Genomic DNA, 16,073 nt, shown 5'->3' on the forward strand with positions numbered 1-16,073 from the left:
ACATTCTCTCCAGAGACGGATTTTCTCAACTGTTCATTGGCGTACTATCTTACGCTTTCACTAACTCATGAGTGTTTGTTCTCGTTCTCGAGAACCTTCAAACTTACAAGCTAAGTAGAGCACTAATCGACTATCATCAGCAATAATCGACTAGTTTCCATCAACACCTTGGGTTTCCACAGTCTACACTGTGACGTGCTCAAGAAACAACAAATCTACTCAAATCTTAGCCTACACGAGAAAAATCTAATGCTGAGCCTCTGGGATGATGTCGATCTATAGGCCCAGCCTTTCGCAAGAAGAAGAATGAAAATCAAAAAGTGGTACCTGGTACCTACACTCTTACATATATTTTATTAATAGATGATTACTTAATTCATTCATGTGTACTGACTGTTAATTGTTGGCTAATCCTGCCCACGATTCCTTACTAGTAAATGTTTCTAAATACATGGATCTTCATGAAGATCAAACCAAGATCCTTGTAACATCAGGACGTGTGAATATAGGAAGCCACCAAAACAGGGCTTGTTTAGATTCCATTTGCGTGGGACCTCAGAATCTCGACTCCTCGTGCTCATTCTGCCTGAATCACTTGCCGCCCTGTCATCACTGGTCCAGGAATGGCCCTCTTTCTTATTCCAGCTACCCCAGTGCATTGATTAATTAAGTGAGCAAAGCAAATACACAGAGAAATACAGGAAAAATATGCACTGAGATTCCTGACAGTTTTTTACAGGTTCAGTTAGTCAACGACAAAACCTTGTCATTACAAACCCCATGTTTTCACACATGGAACAAACAAGAAGATGCCTCCATTGAAGTGATACTAAGTTTGGCACGATTCAACTTGCTCGCTATCAGAAATGCCCTTTGGTAATACAGAAGATCCCTTCAAAGAACCACAGAAGAGACAGAAGGTTGACTGTTACTTAGAGTAGACTAAGGTTCAATCCACATGGAAGAAGGAGGTAGTGATGAGGGAAGTACAGGTCAATCCCCTCCGGAGAGTCATTCTGAGGGGCACAGAGGAGGACACAGTACACAGAGGAGCACATGCACAATGTGTGAGCACAGATGAATTGGACTGAGGCGACATGTTGAACCTGATTTAAATTCTCTAAAATATGTATGTGTATGAAAACACCACATGACACTACATGGACTGGACACGCTTCGTTACTATGTATCAACGAACGACTAGACATCTATTGATTTCTTTAAAGATCCTTCACTTCATTTTGCGCTTACTATGCTCTTTAGTACTGAATAATTATTTGACTTCTTCATGTCTACTTTTCTATAATTGTTCTGCAAACCTGAACAAAGGACCCCACCACAAAGGGCCTGCTTCGATGCCATTTTATTGGACCTCAGAATCCCAAAGCCTCGTGCTCATCTTTAGATCACATGCCCCCAGTCATCATTGGTCCTGGAATGGCCCTCCTTCTCTATTGCCGTCTATATCGGTGCATTGCTTAATTATTGAGGAATACAGGCAAATCACAAATCAAGAAGAAAATGCATTAAGATCCCCAACCTCCAGCTAATACACTCCATGTGTCAAGCACAAAGCGTGTCAGGACAATCCCCACTGTTTCACATACGGAAAAATTACTCTAATGCCTCTACCAATGAAAGGTACACGAACATTGGCGAGTGTGTACTTCATCGGTGGCATTAAGGCTCGGCACTATGACAGAAAAAGACTTTTTAAAAACAGAAAGAACAACAAAGGCAATGATGTTGACTAGTACTTACAGTGGACCAAGGTATAAGCTAGATGCAAAGAGGGAGACAGTGACAACAGGAGAATAGGTCAATCCCCTTGGCAGAGTCCATTCTGAGGAGTACAGAGCAGAGAAGAGGATAAAAATGACACATTCTCTCCAGCAATCCTTGCTTTTCCACCTGTCATTGTGCTGGACCTCAGAGTTCCAGACACGAAATATTCATCATCCCAGACTCATACGCCGGCAGCTGTCATCATTGGTCCATGAACGGCCCACCCCCTTCATGCTTATCTACGGTCTTTCCCGACTCATCCATCCATTCACCAATAACATTTCTAAACCACTGTGATTGAGGCTTTCGAACTGGGTCCCCTGATACCTGTACCCACCATGATGCTGATATCTGTACCAAGAATGATGCTCAGATTAGTAGATTAATTTTGATTGTTTGTTTATTTACATGTGCATACATTGTTTGGGTCATTTCTCCACCCTGTTATATATTTTATTTTACTGAAATTCTCACATTTTATACACGCATTACTCAAAGACAAGATGCATCTGAACCTCACACTTGCACTGGTATCACTGGGACTTATCTGATTATTTTTCACACTTTTTAAAAGCAGAACCTCCCAAAACAGGACAAGATGTATGATTCTCACTCATATGGGATGCTACGCTGCTTAGAGAGATGCTCCTCAGAGACCTGGCCAAGGATAAATCCACACTAGCTCCAGTAGTCCATTGGGTGAAGCAGATAGAAGATTAAAGGATAAATAAGAAGACAATGATAATAAGACATTCTCTGCTTTCACTCCTAAACTTAGCACTGATTTTCTGAGTGATTTCCATAATCATTAACTCATTACTATAATATCTCATCTCTTGTTGAAACTTATTCAATTTGCCATAGTCCCAGAATTGAAACATGGAGGATAACAGACAATCTCAGTAACATCCTCAGTCAAACGGCAATGAGCCATGAATACATTCCTTTTCATATGTGATTATTTAATTGATTTTGCTTTTGCATTCTTCATTTTACTTCTCTCTATATATTCTAGGTTTTAACACACTCTTTCAGGTTCTAATCAGCCATAAAAGAGAATGGCATGCTGTTATTTGTAAGAACATTTATGGAAAATGAGATTTATGTCAAGATTAGTAATCCAGATATAGAGAGATAAGCTGCACTGATCTCAATTAAGTGGACTATGAAAGCAATGTGCTCATGAATGCTCAGACTGGAAGCTGTGGAAGGTAGGAGTGGAAAGAGTGTGGAGCGGGAAGTAGATGACTGTTAAATTATGTTATATAGGAGTATGGAGTTGAGATTGGTTATTCAGACTGAAGTGAATAACAAACCTATAGGAGCCATTTATCTTAAAAAGCTCACTAGGATACAGAATGTTTGAAAATGGTGAAATAAGAGTTGTTTGAGTAGACATTTTTAACATGATTGAGATTTTATGTGGAAACGCCACACATCACAACATCGATTGTACATGTTTTGGTACTATTGATCAATTATAATGACAGATATCCATTGTTCACTTCTTAAGATCCTTCATTTAGCTTTGCCTTTCCCAAGTGCTGTAAAAAACAACAGGAAATTTTTCATTGTATTTTTGAAAGACAAATTATAATGAAATTTTAATAATCAATGAGTATCATTAAACAGTTCCCTAAGGAAGATACAAAATTTCGGTGCTACTCCCATTGGTCACCACAAAAACAGAATGACATCATGTGGACTGTCACTCAGCCTTCCCATTCTGTCCAGACCCACCATGATGAAGAGAGCACAGCAGGAGAGGGAATGTCATTCTCTCCAGTCACTGAGAATCTGTACACTAACACAGTATTTTAGGCTTTTATTAATTTATGACCATTTACTCATGTTCTTAATAAAATTCAAACTTACAATTGACCTACCATAATGATCTACTATTATCCATTAATATGAAGGGTTTCCTTAGTCTAAATTGTAACATGCTCAATAAACTACAAATCTACACCAATTTCTTAACCTATATTAAGAAATGTCTAATGCTAAGCTTGCTGTGGTGTACACACCTATAGGCCTACCATCTGGGCAAAAGAAGAAGGAAAATCTAAAGGAAGTATCTACTCCTTATACCCTTACTGCATATTTTAGTAATGGATAATTACTTAACATCTTTATATCTCATTATTTTATACTTCTTGTTATTAGTGCCCCCAAATCGCTACTAGTAAATCTTTTTAAACGTGTGAATACAAAGATCCAAAAAAGGAACCTTGTATATGTGGACATGTGAATATAGGACCCCACAAAAAAGGGTCTGCTTAGATTTCATTTCCGCTGGACCTCAGAATCGCGACTCCCTGTGCTCATTGTGTCTGATTCACTTGCCGATCCGTCATCATTGGCCCAGGAATGATCCTATTTCCCTATTGCAATCTATACCAGTGTATTTATTATTTACTGAGGTAATCAAATATTTAGTGAAATACAAGAATAATATGCACTACGATCCCTGACATCCATCTATAGATGCAATTCGTCAACCACAAAACCTTGTCGTGCCATTCATCATGTTTTCATAAACATGAAAGCCTCTGCTAAAGTGATACTAACATGGGCATGTCTGGACTTATTCCAGGTTATAAATGCACTGTCGTAATACATAATACAGAATTTTTCTTAAAAATCGATTCAAAGTACAGGAATATTAACTATTACTCCAAAAGATCAAGGTACAATCCATATGCAAGCAAGGAGGTTGTGCTGATGGAAGGACAGGTCAATACCTTGAGAGAGTCGTTCTGAGGACTACAGAGCAGAAAAGAGTACAGGCAGAGCACATGGGAAATGTGTAAATAAGGACAACATGATAGTGGATGGAGGTGATATTTTTAACCTGATTTAAATTGTATAAAATATACACATATATGAAAACACCACATGGCACTACATGGATTGTGCAGATTTTGTTGCTATGTATTCATTGCCATAAAATTGATACATAAAATTGACAGTAAAGATACCTATTGATCTCTCTTTAATATCCTTACTTTAGTTCATTTAGTTGTGCCTTTTCCCACCTGCTATGAAACCATCAGTAGATTTTTCATTGTTTTGTAAAATACAAACTAATAAAATTGTAATAATCAGTGAATACCATTAATCAATTACCCAAGAAAGAAACAAATTTTGGGTGCTCTTCCCATTGGTCTCCATAGAAAACACAGTGACCTCATGTGGACTATCGTTCACAGTATTCCCATTCTGTTCTCCCTCCATGATGAAGAGAGCACAGCAGGAGAGGGAACGATGTTCTCTCAGTGACTGAGATTCTTTACTATTAACTACCATAGTATTTTAGACTTTTATTAACTTAAGGCTATTGATTCATGTTCTTAATAAACTTCAATCTTACAAGTGACCCAGAATAAGAATAAACTGTTAATGATCACTATATATATGGTTTCCTTAGTCTCAGTTGTAACAGGCTTAGTATGTTTCAATTTCTTAATATGTATTAAGAATGGTAATAGACCTAAATAGAACTTTTGCAGCACTACTCACTGCTGCCATTTTGAGGAACCAGCCTATGTTTCCACCAACAGATGATTGAATAAAGAAAATGTGGTAGATAAATGCAAGTGAGAACTATTCATCTAATAAAAATTAACTTATTTGAAAGTTAAATATATCTAAAAGGTATATATGATATACCTTTTATCATGTTTATAAATTGATCATGAGCCACACTGAGGTTAATAATAAAGGGATATGTGGACATGTGAATGTAGGACCCCACAAAACAGGGCTTGCTTTTGTGTTGGACCTCAGAATCATGACTCCAGTTGCTCATCATGTCTACTCACTTGCCACCCATCATCACTAGTCCTGGAATAGCCCTCTTTCTCTATTGCCATCTATACAGGTGCATTCATTAATTAATCAAGGAATACTAAGACAATACAAGAATATATGCACTGAGATCCCTAACAGCCATAAATAGATTCAATTTGTCAACCAAAAAACCTTGTTACTATAATCTCCATTGTTCCATATATGGAATAAACACCAATGCCTCTAATAATGTGATACAAACATTAACATGTTTGGATGTCTTCAGTGTTATTAATGCTCTGTAGCAATACAGAAAATACCTTTTAAAAACAACACCAACAACAACAAAGACAGGAATATTGACAGTTACTTACAATAGACCAAGGTTTAATCCAGATGCAAGCAAGGAGGTAGTCCCAATGGACAAATAGGTGAATCCCCTTAGGAGCGTCCATACTGTGGAATACATATCAGAGAACAGGATAAAAATGACACATTCCTCCACCAATCCTTGCTTTTCCTCTCATCTTTTTATTGGATCTCAACATTTCAGACACATAGTATTCACCATCCAAGATGTATTCTTGGAATACATATCAGAGAACAGGATAAAAATGACACATTCCTCCACCAATCCTTGCTTTTCCTCTCATCTTTTTATTGGATCTCAACATTTCAGACACATAGTATTCACCATCCAAGATGTATTCACCATCCAAGATTCATACACTGGCAAGTCGTCCTTATTGGTCCAGGAAAGGCCCAACCCCTCTTCATTCTTATCTACTGTGTTTACTAACTGATGCATGTTTACTGACTAATGCACTAATTCACCAATAATTTTTCTAAAAGTTTGTGATTTAGGCTTTAGAATCCAACAAGAGACCAGCTAACTGAGATGTGTACCCAGAATGATGCTCATGCCTCTATAAAAATTTTATTAATAATTCTTAGATTTTATTTATGAATTACTCTGCATAAAGATGCATCTTAATCCAAAATTTGCACTGGTAACAGTGGACCTTATGGGATTATAATTCATGCCTTTTAATTCCCCTAAACAAACAGTAAGAACAAATATGACTCTCTCATTGGACTTAAGGCACCTCAGAGTGCCTGGAAAAGGAGAATTCTAAAATCAGCTCCAGTGTGTTCATTGAGAGTGGCAACGAGATCAGATAACAAAAACAAAGAAAAGCAAACCTATGATGTCTTCATCGACTCTAGGTTTCATCTTTGACTTATAAAGTCATTATAAGATCATTAAGTTAATGGTATAATTTCTTGTTTTGAAAACACGAAATTCAAAACTGACATAAATATTGGGTGTAATGTATGCTGTCTAAAACACCCTTAGCCATGAAAGGAAGAGTACAGGATTCAGTTCCAACTAGACCTCACTGTTTTCATGATATATTAATAGTGTTCCTTGACTCACCATATATGTTTGTAATTAAAAAATAATTCACTGATTGATGCTTTCACAGATCTAATTATAGTGAAAGAAGCAAAATATGAACGCAGGGTTCTGGCTATTCCTAAATCTGTCTAGTGGATACTTGGTACCAAGAAAATCAACTATTTTACTTTTGTGTTGGACATTAAAGTATAGATATGTTTTATTCATTGTAAAAGGCTCATGACACCAGCTATCATCATTGTTCCCTGTTTTCCTCCATTAATTTTCACTTGTGTTGACTTAGTTATTAATGGAGGTAAAGCAAATGATTCACAAAAACCTAAGAAGGTGACACTTGGCAAACTAAGATCTTTCTGCAAAATCCTTTTCCACATCATACTGGGTTTTTCATTAATTGATCTCTATGGGGCAACATGAGCAATTAATAAAAAATAATAATGTTACATGGTATGTATCATTAGGCCATGGTTAGCATTCAATTAATTTAATTTTATGGCTGAATAGTATTCTCTTATGTACAGAACTAAATTTTCTTCATCCATTCATCAGCTGATGGGTACTTATGTTGGTTTCCTATCTGGGCAATTGTGAATAGTGTTGCAATAAACATGAGAGTTCAGGTGCACCTTTGATGCACTGGTATACCATCTATATGCTCCTATACCAAGGATTGAATTTGTTGGATGATAAGTGTTTTCATTAGCATTTATTAATTATACACACTTTCTTATCCTACTCCTTCTTCTCTCTCTTCCCTTCCCACATGTCTAATATTCCCTTTTACTTTTATGTCCTTCTATTTTTTCTGTAGATTCTACAGAAAGAAAACATGATACTTGTAGGACTGGCTTATTTCACTAAAGCTTTGATCTCCATTTTCCTATAAGTGTCATAATTTCATTATTTTTATAGCTTAGTGAAACTCCATTGTGTGTATATATCACATTTTCTATATTCATTGATGGGCCTCAAGGCTGACTCCATAATTTGCTTATCATGAATACTGTTGCAAGAAAAATGAATGTGCATGTATTTCTATATTAAGCTGACTTTGATTCTTCTTGCATATACCTAGAAGTGTAAAGTTAAATCATAGGGAAGTTCCATTTTCAATTTTTTGAGGAACCTCTGTATTTGTTACTTTTAGGGTATTTTTGGTAATAGCCATTCTTTAGGAAGTGAGGTAATAGTTCATTGTGGTTTTGATTTGCATTTCCCTAATGAATAGTGATGTTGAGGATTTTTATGTACACTTTGGCCTTTTGTATGCTGACTTTATTTTTCCCCTTTATTTTATTTTATTTTTTTATTTATTTTTATTGTTTTATTATTCATATGTTGTATGCTGACTTTATAAAAATGTCTATTTAGGGCCCTCACCCATTGTTTAATCAGGTTATTTGTTTCCTTCTGTGGGTTTTTTGAGTCCTATATAGTATGGACTTTAATCCCTTGCTTACTGCGTATGACTTGCACACCACCAGTAGTCATCATTGGTCCCGAATTGGTCCCCTTTCTGCATTACCAACTGTGTTTATGAATTAATTCATTGATAAAGAAAGGCACATAAGTATTTTTGTTTTCAAAAAAGGAAACTCTTGAATACCATTAACAGGTTCCACCTTTACAGCATTTCCACTGAGCCCAAATTTCTTTGATAAACCAAGCTCATTGTTTCAAACATGAATTCCTTCATGTAATTCTTAAGATCAGTGTGATATTGAACAGTGGCACATTTCACCTTCTTTGGTTATACTTAATACTTTGTAATAATAGAACAACTACCTTTTAAAAACACTTTTAAAAAACACTCAAAATAATAACTCTGATTATTACTCACATTGATTTTCATGCTCCTGACACACATTTGTAACCATGGAGCTCAAGATGATGGAACAACACATAAATCAGCTCAAAACCATCCAGCCTGAGGACTATAATGCACAGCAGATCATTAAAAGTGAGACAGTCCTCAGCTTCTCTTCTGCTGTCATTTAGGGTGTCATTATCTGGAGGACATTGATTTCATTTTTTTTCTAAACAAATGAACAATCTACAACTTGATCAACCTGTAACCTTCTCTTGATCAAAATGTGGACTATTATCTGTTAATTACACCGTCAACATTATCCTTAGCCAGAGAGCTTGCAGGAATGTACCATTTATTTCCATCAAGACATTGATGTTTTCAATATACAGTGTTATACCTTGTTGTACCACCCAGTTATTAATTGAATAAATCATAAATATGCACATATATTATTCCATTGATCCAACTATAACAATGAATGAACACATAGGTGAAAAACAAATATATTCTATAGTGTTTACACCTATCAATAGGATCATTTGAAACACAGAGAATGGGACAGATTTGGGAAAGTTATGCAAGGCAAGTATTCACTATCTATGACTCATACACCAGCAAGGATTCAGCATTCATCCTCTTTTTCTCTATTGATTAATTTATTAATTATAATTATAGGCCACATAATTCACAAACCCCCCAAAGAGTCCTGCTATTATCAACCTATATAGGAAATCATTCTAACAGTGACATATCTATTTCCTTGATTTGAAAGTTTGTTTTTAGGTTTGGTTTGGTCTACATTTGCAATACTGGAGACTGAATCTAGGGCTGCATGCATCCTAAGCAAGCACTCTGCCACTTGAGCTATGCTTCCCCTCCAACTCTTTTGTTTATATTTTATTTTAGCGATAGGGTCTCACTAAGTTTGCTCAGGCTGACATCAAATCCACAATCCTGTCTCTGCCTTCTGGGGATCAAGCCTGGTGAAATAGAATCCTGCTAACTTTTTACCTGGATTGGCCTTGAACTGATCTCTGCCTCTGGAGTAGCCAGATTTACAGAAATGTCCCACTATGCCTGGGAGTATATATATTCATTATTAATAAAGTGCTTCATATCCACCCTCCATTGATTACTGGGATACAGTTAGCCATCATTGGTGATATCTTGTGTAGTTTTTAATAATAAAGTGAGTATTCTTAAGCAAATCACCCAAACCAAGACAAGAAAGCTTACTAGCACTCACATTGGTCAGGGTTCAGAGTCCCTGACCGTTAAGAAATCCTCCAATCAGCAAAATACATCCATTCTGAAGAGTGCAGAGCAAAAACAATGACATTAAAATTCAGAAAGTCTCACTATTCACACCTACCATTACTTAGTCATTTAGGCAATCATTCTTACTAGTATATTTATTTCATTATCTCTTAAAAATGAATAATTTTGAACATGCTGCTGGCTAAGAACTTGAATCATTGTCTATAAAATATACTGTCTAACATTATTAGTCAAATAGGTGGGCGGCATGAACAATTTATTTCCCTTTGGACTTCTATGTTTTTCATATGTATTAATATAGTTCTTGCCTCAACACATACTTTTATAACTGGAAAATGCTCAGATATTTTATGTATATTTATCTATGTGATTGGGTATTGATTTTTGCATGACCCGATTATAAAAGATGCGAATATGAACTGTAAAGGAAAACAAACGTATTCTCTATTTCTAAAGTTTCATCTTAAGATAAGTTGAAGCAGAAGGAAATGGACCAGATTTCTTCTCTGATGGACCTCAGAGTTCCAGGCATGCATTCAGTGTCATGGCTCATATGCCACCCGTGGTCATCATCAATCCAGAACTGGTTCTCTCCTTTTCTAATCATTTCTATATTGTCTGTTGGTTATTATTACTCTCAACCCCTATGATTCACAAAAGCCTAAGAACAGGCTTAAAATTCTTATTCTGCATTTAGACCACCTCACATCCATGTTGGTACTTCAGTTTTCATATCCCCATTAAGCTATGCAATATATTGAGCCTATACATGTAACTGAACTAAAATTGATCCTCTTTGATTACATTTCACACCTTTCAATAATGTAGTGACAACCCTTAAACAAACCACACAAACCAAGACAGAGCTTGGCCTATATTCAGATCGAGCCCCATGTTCCTCAACATAGAGGGGAAACCCAGAGCTTGTAACCACAGAAGAGCAAAAACTCATCAAAAGTACACATCTGGGATTAAAAGCAGAGCAATAAAATAAATTAAGATTTTATGTTCATTTATTCCTCCATTTCAAATTAATTTATTTCATTGGTAAGCATTTCAAACCTAAAACCAACCCAGAAGAGTAAAATTGATTGATCTGCACCAAAAAAAGCCTCAGTATTTCTACTCCTAAAAAAAGAACATGGTGGTCGTCACTGACCCAAAACAACAGCACTGGCTACAGTTTCTCACTATCAGCTTGGTACATAGTCAGTCAACCTCAAGACACACATGCTTACTGACAGATATTAGAGTTTCCAAGTTATATGAATAGTATTTCTGGCTAGGCATCTTTTTTTTAATAATTGCACAATGTTTTAGACTCTTTACCTTTCTTATTTATAGTAAGTGTAATTTTGTCATTTTTTTTTGTAATAATAGAATCAAAATTAATGCGGCACAAAAATCCAGGAGCATGATCTTTGTGTATAGCTATTGCTATGAAAGGATTATTTTCAACAAAGATAATAAAGTAGATCTCTTTTGTGCCCTAAATCAGTTTCTAAAATGTATTACTCATCACTCTTAATTCACAGGTCACCAATCATCATCAGTGGTCAGCACTGGACTTCTTTTCTTAATTGATAACTACATTTATTGATTTGTTAACTTTTCAGTGGACTAATAAATTTGCATGAAGCATAAAATGTACAAAGGCCAATATGGTATTCCTTTCTTTCTCTTATTTAAACAAGAAACAAGGAACATATGTCACTGATAGATCAAGAACCTTCATTGTTACATATATAGCTATTATATATATATATTATATGTATATAGATATATACATAATTGGAGTACCCTATATACTTATTTTTTAATGAACACTGGTTTTCAGAGTAATACCAACAAAATTTATCATCCTAATGTATTTTGATAAGTAGTCCAGTTTTATGCTTTTCCTCTTTACTTATTTCTTTATTAATGTTTTCATTGATTTCTTATAATGTTAAAATCAATATGCAGCCCCAGAATCAGTCCTTGGGTTATTCTAGATTCCACATAGAAGTTCACTGTCACAGATTGAACATAATAAACCTCCTCTTTCAATGCATCACAGTGATGCAGAAGTGAATTAGTCATAAAACACATCAGAATTACACCATTCTTATCACTGATTTAGGCTTGCCCCTTTTCATTTAATTTTACCATGTTTTCATGTGTAACAATGAATAATAACCAACTCATCGTCCTGTTCAAGATTTAAAATGCTGATATAATGACTGAGTCCAACATACTTGCTGAAGTTATACAGCTCACATAAATGCCACGTGTTCTCATTTTCATGTAGAAGCTAAAATGTTTACTATCATGGAAGGAGAGAGTGGAATTAGTGGTCAGTGGGAGTCAGGATGTGGCGAGAGGCAGGGGGATAGAGGAAGACTGGATGAGAGGTTCATGCCTATTATCCCAGGACTCGTGAGGCTAAGGCATGAGAACCAGGCTACCTACCAAGAATGTTTTCTTTTTTTTAAATCCCTTTATATAGGAGAAGTAAATTCTAGTGTTCTATAGCATTGTAAGGTGACTATAGTTCACAACTTACTGTACACTTTAATAAAACTAGACAAGGAGTTTATAGGTTCCCAAAACAAAATAATGATTTTCAGAGATGAAAATGCTAATTACCCTGATTTGATTATTACAAATTATAAACATGTACTGAATTATACTGTACAACATAAACATGCTAGCTTATTATGTATCAATCAAAAACTTAAAATATCTAATTCTTAGAACTAAATCAATGAAGAAATGTATAAATAGAAAAGAAATCCATCATGGAATAGTGTACAACTATGAAAATGAGTGGAAAACATTGACCTCTTTTTAAATTGGGCTGAATTGTGAAACAATGGATTGACTAATTCACAATCCCTGATTCAGAGTACATCTTCATAAGCAGTGTAGGCTTAGCTTGTTTTCATGTCTTTACCTATTTTTTATTTAGATAGTTATATAACCTTTTCTAATTAGCTAGAGGAAGAAGCAGCTATTAACTCCAAGGTATCTGTCATAGAGCACGAAGTATTTATACCTGTGAATGCACCGGCTACTGATGTGGGTCAGAGGCTTGGTGATTTTGATTCTCAGACAACAGGGTTTAAGACACAAATAATAAATTTTGTTCAAGTAGATGTGCTCAAAATGAGGCTGTACTTTAACAGATTTGTCTATACTTACTCACCATACTTATGCTTATTGACTCACTCACAATAAAATTAATACTCATGAACAACCTAGCAAATCCTCAAAACAAGCTCTTTGAGGACTTCTAGTACCTGTCAATAGGCTCATTTCCAAGAGAGGTAATAGACTAGGTGTTTTTTTTGTAATAAAAATGTATAGAAATACAGTGATAATTCACCTTAGTTCAGATCTGATTCCATTTATATCATTGGTTCATATATTATCCATTTTTGTTTAGATTAGACATTCTATTAAAAAATCACTCCAAAAGTATTCAATTCTCAACCTTAATTTATTTATTAGCTCACACATTTTGAGAGTTAATGAATGAGTTCAAATTGAAGATCTAATTGATCCAATCATCTATTTTTCATCAAGAAACACAACAAATTTTAGAAATCTAGAACAAAAATACTATTTTAATGTCTGCATAACTGATCTTAATAAAACAAATCAAATCTGAGAATTTCTTTCTGAATAGGGCAAACATAATGACACAGTTCATTCTTGATTCTATTTTTCTTCACTTATACTTCTATTTATTTAGTTATTCATGCATTAACTTAAGAAAATGTAATCAATACCCATTAAGTACAGTAAACCTTAGATATTATACATATAAATATATCTCAGGGGATATGTATATATGTATACACATGTGCATGTATACACATTGTATCAGTTCCCACAAAGGTCCCCACACTTGATCTCAGCCCAAAAGCTGAAAAAGTAATAATAAATGAAATTTCTTGGCATCTTGGGCTTGGAATTCTGGACACAAACATTCATCATCTGTAATTCTTAAACCACTAACCTTCAGCACGGGTCCAGAACCAACTCTTTTTCTTCATTCATGCCTGCATTCCCAGATTGGTTAATTCATCAATTCACCAATTAAATGAAATTAATATTAAAGAATCATAAAAACCCAAGGAAAAGGCTGGGCACTGGTGGCTCCCGCCTGTAATCCTAGCTACTAAGGAGGCAGAGATCAGGATGATCATGGTTTGAAGCCAGCCTCAGCAAATAGTTAGTGAGATCCTATCTCAAAAAACCCTTTATGAAAAAAAAGTCTGGTGGAGTGGCTCAAGGTGTGGTCCCTAAGTTCAAACCCCAGTACAGCAAAAAAGGAAAAGATTCTTTATTATCTCTAACATTTGTCTCGAAAGGTATTACCTTTAGACACTAGATTTCTTTTATTAATTGACCAGTGTTTCTTTTATGAATTAGTCAACATAAATTATCATATCAATTCCATTTTTAAAACTGACCCATGATTGGTTTTAACAAATTATATCCCATATTTAAAATAATACAGTGATAACTTTTTGAAAACATTCTAACCAAGACAAGAACCTTAACTACTATCCATATTGATCTCCACATGTCTACACTAAGACAACCATACATCTGTAATCATGAAAGATTTCTTAAATCAATGTATGGCATATGCTCTGAGGAGTAGCAAAGCAGAGCAGCTGCTCTAAGACCTCTCCTGATCTTTGCTCTACTTATTTCATTCATCCAGTCATTTAGGTATTTATTAATTCTTCCTAGCATGTTTTTTCTTAACAAAATGGACAAGGTCAAATTAAATAACCCAGAGCAATAAAATTGACTCATATTTATCAGTGTCTATGTGATTATTAGTCTGAGGTAACACTTTTATTCTGTGGTGATAATCAGCGTTCTCAATTTATGCTGCTAGCATACTCTACCTTGCTGCACTATCTTGGAGGATGGTTTGACATCTCCCTATTTATTGAATTACTTATTTGTTTAAGATTACCATCATGTATCAATTTGTAATAATAATATAGTAATCTATGAATCCAAATAAAAGAACTAGCTCTTTAGGTTGCTAGCATCAATCCATCATATCGTGATAATAAATGATCCCAGGAAATAGGGAACATTTCATTTTCTGCAGATCCTCAGTTCTAAATACATATTATTCATCACGTATGACTCATGCAGCAGTAGTTAAAATAATTAGCTCAGGTTTGGGTGTCTTTTTCTTGATACAAATCTATACTTGTTTATTGATTCTCACTTCACTAATAATAATAATTATCTGTGACTCATAAACTCTCAAGGAAAAGATCCAAACTGTCCCTAAGATCTCTCTGTAAAATCATGTGCCCTTGAATACATTCTTTATTAATCATTCTTATTATTATAAAAATCAAAACCACATTTAATGTCAATCCCTATTTGGTACTGGGCCATGGTTGGTCTTGTTTAACTATACTTAGTATTATTAAAACAATAGTCAGTGGATATCCTAAACCAAGACAATAACATTGGCTCCGTTACTCACATAGGTGTCCATGCTTCTACATGTAGGGGCAAATGTGGATGGAGCTCAGGAATGTTTCGATCATTACGTGTGTCCATTCTGGAGTACAAAGCACAGCAGGTAAAAAACAAGACTGAGATATTCTCTCAATTCCCAACAGAGGCAATGATCTAGATTCTTTTTTCCTTCGACCTCAGAGTTCCAGACATATAGTCATCATCCGTGACTCATACGCCACCACTGGTCATCACCGATCCATGTTTGAGACTCCTTTTCATCACTTACTTCTACTTTTTATTGAATAAGTTATATATATCAGTGGACAATAATAAAGTAAAAACATGATTCACAAGATCCAAGAATAAAATTCTTGATTCCTTAACGTACAGGATCTATGATTAGCTGAACTATACTTCTGTTCACAATTATCATTGGTCATTATCAATAATCAGCATGCTGTGTCATATTGTATTCATTATTGGGCTATAGTTAGCCTACTA

The 16,073-nt window shown here is 35.1% G+C and overlaps 3 non-coding genes and 3 pseudogenes across 3 annotated transcripts; all 6 read right to left on the reverse strand.

Annotated features, from left to right (window-relative positions):
* Positions 1-1,366: 1,366 nt before the first annotated feature.
* Positions 1,367-1,434, reverse strand: LOC141422216 (small nucleolar RNA SNORD113/SNORD114 family; annotated as a pseudogene).
* A 488-nt stretch (positions 1,435-1,922) lies between these two features.
* On the reverse strand, positions 1,923-1,997 carry LOC141422106 (small nucleolar RNA SNORD113/SNORD114 family). The gene has a single exon (XR_012446757.1). It is a non-coding gene; the product is annotated as a small nucleolar RNA SNORD113/SNORD114 family (small nucleolar RNA).
* Positions 1,998-6,237: 4,240 nt separating this feature from the next.
* LOC141422217 (small nucleolar RNA SNORD113/SNORD114 family) lies at positions 6,238-6,331 on the reverse strand (annotated as a pseudogene).
* Positions 6,332-7,171: 840 nt separating this feature from the next.
* Positions 7,172-7,243, reverse strand: LOC141422220 (small nucleolar RNA SNORD113/SNORD114 family). Its single transcript, XR_012446825.1, has one exon. It is a non-coding gene; the product is annotated as a small nucleolar RNA SNORD113/SNORD114 family (small nucleolar RNA).
* Positions 7,244-10,594: 3,351 nt separating this feature from the next.
* Positions 10,595-10,665, reverse strand: LOC141422163 (small nucleolar RNA SNORD113/SNORD114 family; annotated as a pseudogene).
* Positions 10,666-15,759: 5,094 nt separating this feature from the next.
* On the reverse strand, positions 15,760-15,831 carry LOC141422111 (small nucleolar RNA SNORD113/SNORD114 family). Its single transcript, XR_012446762.1, has one exon. It is a non-coding gene; the product is annotated as a small nucleolar RNA SNORD113/SNORD114 family (small nucleolar RNA).
* Between the last annotated feature and the right edge of the window lie 242 nt (positions 15,832-16,073).

This window comes from Castor canadensis, chromosome 3 (genome assembly GCF_047511655.1).
Source record: "Castor canadensis chromosome 3, mCasCan1.hap1v2, whole genome shotgun sequence".
Classification (NCBI taxonomy): domain Eukaryota; kingdom Metazoa; phylum Chordata; class Mammalia; order Rodentia; family Castoridae; genus Castor; species Castor canadensis.